This window comes from Octodon degus, unplaced genomic scaffold, assembly GCF_000260255.1.
Source record: "Octodon degus isolate 3935 unplaced genomic scaffold, OctDeg1.0 scaffold00034, whole genome shotgun sequence".
Lineage (NCBI taxonomy): Eukaryota > Metazoa > Chordata > Mammalia > Rodentia > Octodontidae > Octodon > Octodon degus.
Window position 1 is genome coordinate 5276451 of NW_004524610.1, and position 8326 is coordinate 5284776.

Sequence of the window (8326 nt, forward strand, 5' to 3'; positions counted from 1 at the left end):
GGTCATTTATCTGATGAGTAGCTGGCAAGAAACTTTCACCATTCTATGGCGTGTCTCTTCACTGAGGAGGGAAGGGAAGGGGTGTGTGTGTGTGTGTGTGTGTGTGTGTGTGTGTCTGGAAACCTAATCATAGGTAAGAAATGACACATCATTCCTGATTCCGTGGGAGGACAATGGCTGCTCAGAGGCTGACAGCGTCTGTGAAAGAAGATCCATGGTGTTTACTTACGCACAGGAGGCAGAAGCCTGGAAGGAAACCTCTTAAGAAAGGAAGTGCGTGGGAATGGTTGGATTGCTGCGCGTGCTTAAGGCTTCAGGGTGGTCACACCATCACGCACACTTACATAGTAACACAAGTAAGGATCCTTTTATCTCATCTCCTGGGAACACCAAATGAATAAGTTAAATAAAGGTTTACATGCATAAGCCAGAGGTTAAATATGTGGTCAATACAAAGTACAGTAACAGATGGAAGTTACAAGAAATCTTAGTTCAACTCAACCATGAACAGGTTTCCAGCCCAGTATTTTATTTTGGAATAAAGTAGCTCACTACTTTAAAGGCACAAGAGCACACTGGAGGACCACAGTATAACAATTAGCAACTGATGCAATGATTTTTTGCTACATTCCACATTTGAAGAAACATATCATGACGGGCCAAATAGCTCAGCGGATTCAAGCGCCTGCTTAGGCAGATGCAGGGGCAGAGTGTTTGATCCCCAGGCCTGCTGTGCCAGCCCTGCCCCCGGGGCATGCTGAGATGGCGACTGAGACCTGGCACGGTGGCCCGAGCCCATATCCCAGCACTTGGGAGGCTGTAAACAGGAGGATCACTACAGGTCCGATCTATGCAGTGAGACCCTGCACACCCGGTACACCTTGTCCTAAATACAAAAAGAAAAAAAAAATCAAAAATGAGTTTTGAAAAATCAGACTCATTGACACGGAGACCTAAATGGAGTTTTAAGGATGAACGGAGCCACGGGAGGATTAAATTTGTATTTGGAATATTTTGTGTGGCCAGAAATGTGACCTCCATCTAACAAGAAAATATTTTAAAATAGAAGGTGAGACTTAGATGAGAGTGCCTGATGTATTTGCACTTATCCCCCAAATTAACGGCAATAAGCGTCTTCTCCACCGAGTGCTTCGGTCGGCCGGCAGGAGCGTGGTCCCACTCTCCGAGGCCAGCCTGTGCCACTGTGGGCAGCCAGCCACGTGGCCAGGACGCTGACCCCGGTTCTTCCTGCTTTCCTAACGACTGGCTAAATTGTTGGACTAGTGTTGAAGGGGGCGGTAGATCATTTTAATTTCACCTTTCCCAGCTAGAGATGTTTAATCCACTCAAGTGAAATTAAATTTTGCAAGTAAATATTGTAAGTTAGCCAAAGAACATTAACTAAAACCCAATTTTTAAACTTATAACCTGGTGGTTTTTTTCCACATAACCATCCTGCTCCCCCAAACACTGTTAAAAATTATTAGAATTATGTGAAAACATTGTTATTGAATTATTAGGATAGCCATTCCTAATGCTCTGGGGGCTGTTGATCACATCCCTGTTTCAGGAGCTGTGCTACATACCTGTAAGCTGTGTCTGGAACTCGGGCTTCTTTTCCTCTTTAGGTTTTTATTTTTTATTTATTTTATTTTTATTTGTGTGTAGTTGGTACAGGGTCTCACTATGCAGCTCAGACTCGTAGTGATCCTCCTGTTTTCAGTGTCCCCTGTGCTGGGATGGCAGGCTTTTGCCACCATGCTGAACTTGGTCACGAGCTCAGTGCATCCTGGGGTGGGACCGGCCCAGCATATGGGACCGGTTATTGAACGCTGGTCCCTGTACTTGCCAAAGCAGGCGCTTGATCTGCTGAGCTATCTCACTGGCCCCCTCTTTAGGTTTTTGTTTGTTTAAAGACTATACACTCAAAAACTAGTTCTGAAAAAGAAAAATGAAAAAAAAAAAAAACTAGTTCTGTTAATTATTTTTTAATTTTTAGAGAATAAAAAAAAGTACCAAAAGATTCCATTAGAAATGATACAGAATTTCACTAAATAAAATGATGGAAACTCAACAGTCATTGTTACATTGCATATTGCTGTCTTCAATTAGTTGCAGTTCCATTTTGAGACATGAGGACTGAGAACTAGCTCTGATGGAAGGTGAATTCTCTTTGACAGTGGCCCTGCTTGGCCATGCTCGTGCGCCTCGTAGCCAGCAGAACAGCTGTGCACTGTAAGTGTTCTCTAAAGTGAATTAACTTAAACAAATTGACAGAGGTGTCTCGAACTTGTGCTTAGCAGTCCCCTACTCGGGAAGTGTTTCCACCTTCTGCTCAGTGTGGGTGGACGTGGTGGGCAATAACCAGACACAAAGTATCCTCTAGCGTGTCGGGGAAGCCCCTGCCCAAGAGCAACTTACATTCTGCCCTGGCTGGGCTTTTCGCTATTTGTGGCATACTTATTACATGCACTGTCATCGTTTTCTCATTTTATATCAGTGTACTGTGTCATTTATTTGTAGTTGTCCTGTCCAGTGACTGATCTGACTGTGTTTTCAATTCCTCTGCATTGTATTTTGATTTTTCTTTTTTTTGCTCTTTTGCTTCTGAAGCTATAATAACTTCAAAAAATTTATGAATGTGCGCCGCGTTCGAATTAAATAAGAGGCCGAGAGCAGAACAGATTAAAATTTGGAGAGCAGTTTATTAGCCAGGCTGGACTAACCAGCCGCACTCCACGCAGGGAGGTGCTAACCAGCGGTGAAGCAAGGTTGTCTGGGCTTTTAAAGTGAAAAACCACATTCTGGCCTGCAGATAAGATTGGGGGCAGGGGTGTGTGACATTCTGAAAGAGGAAGAACTTAATCTTGGGGGACTTGACAGAACAGTCTTGGCCACGGAATTTGGATGTTTGTATGTAAAGCAATCAAGGTCAGGGTAATCTTATGGCCTTAGTAATTTTTGCAGTCCTAGAACATTTGTAACTGTTGGATGAGATTAGGGAGGGGAGGGAGACAGTTACTCAGCTACTCGTTACTAAACAGCCTTAAACAGAGGGTGGGAACACGTTCTCTAGGGTAGGTAACAGGAAGCGTAAGGGGGTACCTGATAGTTTTCTATAGTTACAGCACAAGATGCAGTTAACCCATTGCAAATGAATGAAGAGACACACAGGTTCAGCGCTAGAGGAGCGGAATCTCCAAAATGTGGGCAACCACGGCTTTATTCTCCTCTTTGGTATTTGGTGAGCGTTAGACTCATGCGTGTCCTCCTGGCAAAGTCCCTTTTCGGTGTCACCCCCGCCCCGGGCAGCACTTGGGCGATGCAGCCAATTCGTGCAGTGCTTAGAAGCGGCAGTTGTGGTGAGGGCGGGTGGACTTGGGTGGACGGGGGACAGACGGCACTGCCGCTCATGAGAGACACTGAAGAACTCCACGTGTCCGTGACAGGCACAGCTCTCCAGAGAACTGCACGTTGGGGGCCCCGCCCGGGAGCCACAGGAGCACCTCTTAAAGTGACTTTCCTTCTGCACCTGCGTGGGGTGACGTCACTCTAGTACAGTATTCAGTGTTTGTGGCTAGAAGTAAAATAAGCAGCTTCCTTATTCAGATAAATAAAGCAAATGTGCTTAGTTTTGTATCTTTACTGTTGACTTTTCATTTTTTACTTTGTTTTTATGTATTTGATGCAGGGTCTCACTACATAGCTCAAACTCATAGTGAGCCTACTGTTTTCAGCCTCCCCAGTGCTGGGATTTCAGGCGTGAGCCACTAAGCCTGGATTCAGTGGCCGGCTCCCTGTGCCCTGGGGAAGGTCGGCGTGGCATGTGGTGCTGCAGACCAAATCTGGTCCCTGCGCTTGCCTAGGGAGGTGGTTAGGGTGCTAAGCTGTCTCTCCAGCCTGAAGAAGGTAGCTTTAAGGATAGCTTGATTACACATCAGTGTTTCAATTTGAAAACAGACCATGAAATGTATTCATTATTTGTTTAATATAAAGAGGACTTTGGAAACACATTACCCAATCAAAAGTATGATATCCTTACACTGATCGTGCTTTTCACAGGAGGGGAATCTGAGACACACTACAGAATGTCCTTATTCTAAGCCACCATAGGTCCTACAAAGTGAGGCCACAGGTAAATTGCTATTTTACTGTCTCAGTTACTCTTCTTTTGTTGCTGGGACAAATACCCGACACTCAAAATGAAGTCAGGAAAGGTTTATTCAGCTCACAGTTACTGGAGATTTCATCCCATGCTCGGCTGGCTCCAAGGCAGCGTGGCGTGGGGCAGAGGGCAGCCGTTCCTGGTGGCAGCAGAGAGCAAGAGGAGCAGCAGCCACAGTGGCGACAGAGAGGAAGTGTGTCTCTCTGCCTCCCCTCCGTTACATTCAGGCTCTCCACCCCAGGCTGGGTGTAGCACTCACACCCATAATCCCAGCAGTACTAGCACCCATAATCCCAGTGGATCATGAGCTAATCTCAAACTCCAGAAGCCCCCACCCCACGACTGCATGAGGCTTTGGGAGAACAACTAGGCACAAACCATAACATTCACTACTAAAGAAAAAGAAAATAATAAAAACAGAGAATAATGACAAAATTCAGGAAAAATAATTACAGTTTTTATTACAAAAGAGTCAATGCAGTTTATAATACAATGTCAAATTGCAGGGTCCTGCCCCTTAGCTCAGTTTTTTTTTTTTTTTTTTTTTTGAACTGGGGGTTGAAGTCAAGCCCTTGTGCTTGCCAGGGAAGCACTTATTCTACTGAGCCATCTCCCGTCCCGTTAGCTCAGTTCTTTAAGAGCCTGCTTAAACAAACAGTCAGCTCAGATTGCTGTGGTTCGATCCCCAGAATTCAAGCCAGCCAAACCTGCCCTGAAGGCATTCTGAGTGAGAAAAAAAAAAAAAAGAATCCTTCAATGTCAAATTGCTTCAAATTCAAATTAGATATCCACAAATAGAGCTACACATTTTCTTTGGAAAAGTTCAGAGATTTTAGTATTGGCTATTCTGAAATATTTTGCCTTTTGGTGTTTTTATGCTTAACATATAGTTTAGCTGGTGGGCGAAATAGCTCAGCTGCTTAGGCAAGCACAGGTACTGGGGTTCAGTCCTGGTACCGCATGTGGCCCAGGCCCCACACCGGGCTTGCTGAGTCGGCCACTGAGACCTGGACTGGCCACGCATTCCTGTAATCCCAGCACTGACTGGGGATGCTGAAAACAGGAGGATCACTACAAGCCTGAGCTGTGCAGCGAGACCCTGTACCATACATATATATATATAGTTTAGCATTGCTACAAATCAGAAAAATGTAAGGAAAAATCAGAATCAGCGATAAGGGGATATTTTAACATATATATGTCAGAAACAGTACGCAGAAATGCTAAAGTATTAAGTTTGAATATAATATTTACCTAATTGAAGTCTGAGACTGCCTCTAGCAAATATATCATTTATTTATTTATTTATTTATTTATTTATTTATTTATGACTCACAGCATTTTACTAGCATCTGAGGAACAGGCACCTCGACCTTCACAGCTGAGACGTGGAAGCTGCTGCTGCTTCGGGCTCAGCACCAGTAGGCTTTCTCGTGTCTCCTCACTTCTGGACCCCCACGGCCTCCATCACGCTTCCTCCGGCACCTTTAGACGAGGCACATATGTTCTTTCTTGGGTATTGTCCCTGGGTGTGTCTTTGGGGTCATCGATCCATGTTTCAGGGATGATGCCGTCAGCTCTTGGAAACTCAGAGTTGGGGATGATTCTTCCTGATCTTGTAGAGACTCAAACTTGCTCTCGTGCCTCAGTAAACTCCCACTCAGTCTCAGCAGGTTTCCTGTTCTCAGGCTCCACAAGTCTGACCTGGTTGTGGAGTGAGCAGGCTTCACTAGGAATCATGGTTCCCCGAGAATCCTTGGTCCTGCCAACGTAGTGGAAATGTGTGTTGAGCCCCCCAGAACACCCAGTTTTGTCGTCGGATGACTTGAACCACATTGCCCTGCTTCCCAGCATCCTTGCCTTCTAGGATCTCCACCACATCCCCACAGAACAGGAGCCAATGTTCGTCAGAGATGGGTTCCACAACTACAGGGTGCCACGGGATCCCTGGCGGTTCATCTTCTTATCTCCCAGGGAGCCTGGGCGGTTCATTCCATAGCGGTGGTAGGGAGGCAGCGTGACAGGGAGGCAGCGTGGCCTTGGCTGCCGAGGCCAGCAGGGCAGAAAGACACTTAGCTGGGGACTGTGAGAAATCTCACCAGTGAGACTCAGCGGCTTTCCCAGCTCTCTGAGTGGGGCGGCCCCCAGCTCGCCTTCTGCAGCTCAGCGGGGCCTCCCTCTAGCAAATACATCATCTTAAAATGAAGCCTTATTTGTACAAAGAAGATGTGCACAATAGCAATTTTACGCAAATGTGATTCACAGTGAAATGGCGAAGTCAGTGTATGGGAAGGTAGTAGTGTGAAAGTTAGGATCATATGCTTGGAGCTCCCACTTACATTTTGGAACCTAGTTCTGTATTTACAGATTTTAAGTTTTTGATTAAGTTATTTTGCCTACCTGTGCCTCAGTTTATAGTTCTGTTAAAGGCAGTAACACTGCACATGTTGTTTTGAGGAGCTAATAAATGAGGTAATAAATACATGCTCAGCAGTTGCTCAGTAAGTAGTGACACTCTGGGTTTTCTCCTCCTAGGGGACGTGTACCAAGGCAGGTAAAATGGGAAGTGACAGCCATTTATTAGTGCTCTGAAACAAAGGGTAGATTATTATTAGCTCTGTAATTAGTTTGGTGAACGCAGACATCAAAGAGATGAGAGTTTAATCTCCACAGTGAGCATTTCAAATTTTCGATAACGGCAGAGCAATTAGAAGTTTCCCTCAGCGTGGGCTGGCCAAGGGGCGAGGGAGCCCAACGTGGGCAGAGGCTGAGCCTTGGGGAAGCCCAGGAAGCAGCTGCCCGTGCTGCTGCACCAGAGCTGTGCGGTCCTCGTGCGCTGCCCGCCCCAGCGGGTGGCCCCTGCATGCAGCTTACTTAGAGCACATGTGCGCATTGCCATTTGCCAACTTCTTAAAAAAATAAAATTTTTAGTACATGTAGGCAGTACATAACATTTACATTGCTTGCCAGCAGGTAATCCCTACATGGGAAACACAGCTTTCCTGCCTTTAAAAAAATTACCTCTCCCTTCTCTCCTTCTGCGTTCCTCCCATCTCTTGACCCCCTTCCTTTTTCTGGTACATGTTTGCGACACATGCATAGGTTTCTTTTGTGGAGTTGGTACACGTATACGACACGCGCTCGTTCCCCTCATCCTCTTTCCCCTCCACCTCCTCCTTTCATTCCTTGATCTCCTTCCCATTTGAGAAAGACCTATTTCTGTATTTTTAATCTCTCAACACACACACACACACACACACACACACACACACACACACACACACACCATACTTGTTCATTTTGCCAGGTCAGGAAAACTTCTTATGACCACATAATTGAAGGGTTACTGGCAACTATTGCTTTTCAGGCTCAAAGCCATTGATGGACAGTTCCCCCCTGGGCCCTTTATTAGAATGAAAAATATCTATTCACCATCCTTTCCATAATAATTCATTGACTTGAACTTGTTAAAGACAATCATGAATATGTTACTATCCAGGTCAAGAAGCCAGGACTTTTTTAAAAAATTAATTGAATCATGTCTGCTCTTACCAGTTTCATTCATTTCACCAATGGAATTTTTCTTGGCTGTGAGACCTACATTCAATAGCTAGTTAAAGAGAATGATGTAAAACAAAGTTTGACCATTTACTAATTGTAGAAGTATAGCACTTCAAATACATGTCGAGTTCAACACTGGCTCATCTGCAGTAAGATTTTAAAGAGCAAAACAAACTATTTGGGTATCCGCGACTGAAATTCTATACTCAATATTTGTATTCAATTCTATACTCAAGTGCTAAGGCTAATTTGGTTTTTTTCTCTTTTCTGTCTTACTTTTTTTGTTTCAGTGAGCAACCAAATTTGTGGCTTTCCTCTTTTTTTCTTTATCTTTTTTGTTTGTTTGTTTTGTTTTTTTGGAAGATAGCTATTACTGCATTGTGCAGGCTGACCTGGAGATGCTGGGTGAACACGAACTCCTGCCACAGGTTCAGAATGGCTGGGATAACAGACATGGGCCATTGTACCCTGTGAAAGAACCAGATTTAATGTTTGGTGTTAATAAATGTAGCCTGGGGCTGGGGAGGTAGCTCAGTAGAGTAAGCACCTGCCTGGCAAGTGCAGGGTCCTGAGTTCAATATCTGGTACTGCAAAAAAAAA

General features: G+C 44.9%; 1 pseudogene; it reads right to left on the bottom strand.

The window, feature by feature from the left end:
• Positions 1-5577: 5577 nt before the first annotated feature.
• LOC101569721 overlaps positions 5578-8326 on the bottom strand; it is a 12060-nt pseudogene continuing 9311 nt past the window's right edge.